The sequence below is a fragment of the Triticum urartu genome, chromosome 7A (genome assembly GCF_056163025.1).
Source record: "Triticum urartu cultivar PI428250 chromosome 7A, HENAU_Tu73, whole genome shotgun sequence".
Taxonomy (NCBI): domain Eukaryota; kingdom Viridiplantae; phylum Streptophyta; class Magnoliopsida; order Poales; family Poaceae; genus Triticum; species Triticum urartu.
In genome coordinates, this window is record NC_141879.1 from 549,224,423 (window position 1) to 549,227,027 (window position 2,605).

Here is a 2,605-nt window from a genome sequence, read left to right on the forward strand (position 1 = left end):
TTAAATTAAAATCTATTCCTTTGTTGTAGGCAAAAATTGGCTTTTCGCAAAAACTATAACCATAGAGCTTTCCACCAGCAAAATATGCATGTAGTGATAGCAATATTCTGTTCTTGCTCTACCTTGTTATATTGCCAGCATATTCCATGTGCTGACCCGTTTTTGGGCTGCAACGTATTATGTTGCAGACTTTTCAAACGAGGAGTAAGGTTCGTTAGGTCGTTGCCGTGCAGCTCAGCTATGCCGTTGGAGTTGATGGACTCACTTTATCTTCCAAGCCTTCCGTTGTTATCTTATTAGATGGCCTTAAGCCATATTTATTGTAATAAGTTCTCTTTTGAGACATTCGATGTAATAAGTGTGTGATTGCTACTCTGTTATAAATCTTCGAGTACTATGTGTGTCAGCATTACCGATCCAAGGATGACACGGAAGCACAAAGACTTGACCGTTTGAGGTCGGGTCGCTACAGTTGTTTGTAATTTTTTCCAGGGAGAGGTTGGTGGCGCGTGCGAAAACGATGATGATGCCGATGGTGATGAGTGCAATTTTGACACTGGGTACAATGAATACCAACAAGAATCACTGGACAAGCATTGGACGGTGATGTCCACGATGTTCAGGACATACGAGGAGGCATATGATTTCTATAATGATTATGCAAAAAAGTGTGGATTCAGCATTAGGAAGGACAACTTGAAATATGCAAAGGGTATCGACACACCTAGGCGCTTGAGGAGGTTTCTCTGTTCAAGGGCTGGGAAACGACAGGCCAAGTTTTGTACCATGGAAGGGAAGAAGCGCAGGCTGAGAGTGGAGACTCGGTGCTATTGCGAGGCCCATCTAACTGTGAAGCTTGACAGAGAGCGCTCCATTTGGTATGTCAATAGTTTCAGCGATGATCATAGTCACACTCTTGCTAGACCGGATGAAGTTATATATCTTCGATCTCATAATCAGATAAAGGAATACCAGAAGCTCGAGATCTTAGCAATGGCTGGTGATGGGCTCAAAAAACATTGGATTTATGACAACTTCGTTAGTAGGTATGGATCACATGCACGGGCTGGTTTCGGCAGGAGGAAGCTTTATAACATGTGTTATAGGGAGAAAATGAAGTTGCTAGCAAAGGGTGATGCGGACACTACGATTGGTATCATGATGACGAGAAAGGCAAGGGATCCAGACTTTTTCTTTGAGTACACTATTGACGCAGAAGGCAAGCTGAAGAACATGTTCTGGTGTGACTCTCAGTCACGTCGGGATTACCTTGACTTTGGTGATGTAATCGTCTTTGACAGCACTTACAAGATGAATAGGTACGGAATGCCATTCATACCTTTTGTTGGTCTAAACAATCATCGTTGCACCACTATGTTCGGTTGTACTGTTGTGTCAGATGAGACGGAGGATACATATGTTTGGGTGTTGCAGACCTTCTTGAGAGCTCATTGTCAGAAGAAGCCGAGGTCTGTAATTACAGACGGAGACGCAGCCATGATAAGGTCCGTCAAGAAGGTCCTTACTTACGTGTGGCATCGACTTTGTTCGTGGCATATAGAGAAAAACATGCAGAAACACCTCCACCACAAGTCCCTTAAGGAGTTCAGAGCTCTTATTTACTATGGCACTACACATGATGAGTTTGAGGCGAGATGGGCAGCTTTTAGAGCTAAATGGGAGTCGGAGAAAACTGAAATATGGTTGCTTAGGATGTACATGAAGAAAAGGCTTTGGGCTGCATCATATCTCACCGGTGGGTTCTTCCTTGGTATGCGGAGTAACCAGAGGAGCGAGAGTCTGAACTCTTGCCTTCATATGCATCTTGACTCTGGCATGACAATTGTTGATATGGTTGTGCATTATGAGAATTGCATTGTTCGGCTCCATGAGAACGAGTCACACGACGACTGCATGTCCACACAGACACTCCCTGTACCAGTACTCGACGAGTTCAAATGCATTGAAAAAGCCGCTGCCTGTGACTTCACTGCGGTGAACTTTTACCTCTTGCAGAAAGAAATGAAGAAGGAAGCGGATCTTGAGATCATAGATATACTCAGTGGAGCCGTCATTAGGAGATTCATAGTGGCATGGAAAAATAAGAGGCAACTGAGATTCAAAGTGGACTATACACCTACTAATTCAGAAGAAACAGTGAAGTGCAGTTGTGATAGTATGAAACGTAAAGGTCCCATGCAAGCATGTTCTTTATGTTTTAGCCAGGTTGAACGTGAAGGACTTACCTAAGTGCTTAGTGTTGCAAAGATTCACCAAGAATGCTAGAGGTGGACTGCCCGTGAAATGCACTAGCGATCTCTTCGCATGGGGATGGGCAGGTACTGAGGAGAGAACTAAGTACAGTGAGTTGACTATTTTGTCAACGAAAGCAAATCATGCGGCATGTCATAGGCCATTCCTATTTGATAAACTGAAGGCTGCTCTAGAGGATGTGATAGCAAACAAGGACGTTGAGGAGGAAGATTATGTGAGACATCATAGGGTTGCACAAGACGATGCTTTTGTGCTGGATCAAGATCATGTTTTTGTTGGTGATCCAGAGAAAATCAATACGAAAGGAGCACCGAAAGGGCAGAATAACAAA

At 43.6% G+C, this 2,605-nt stretch overlaps 1 pseudogene; it reads left to right on the top strand.

The window, feature by feature from the left end:
- Positions 1-880: 880 nt before the first annotated feature.
- Positions 881-2,250, top strand: LOC147960376 (protein FAR1-RELATED SEQUENCE 5-like; annotated as a pseudogene).
- The last annotated feature ends 355 nt before the right edge of the window (positions 2,251-2,605 follow it).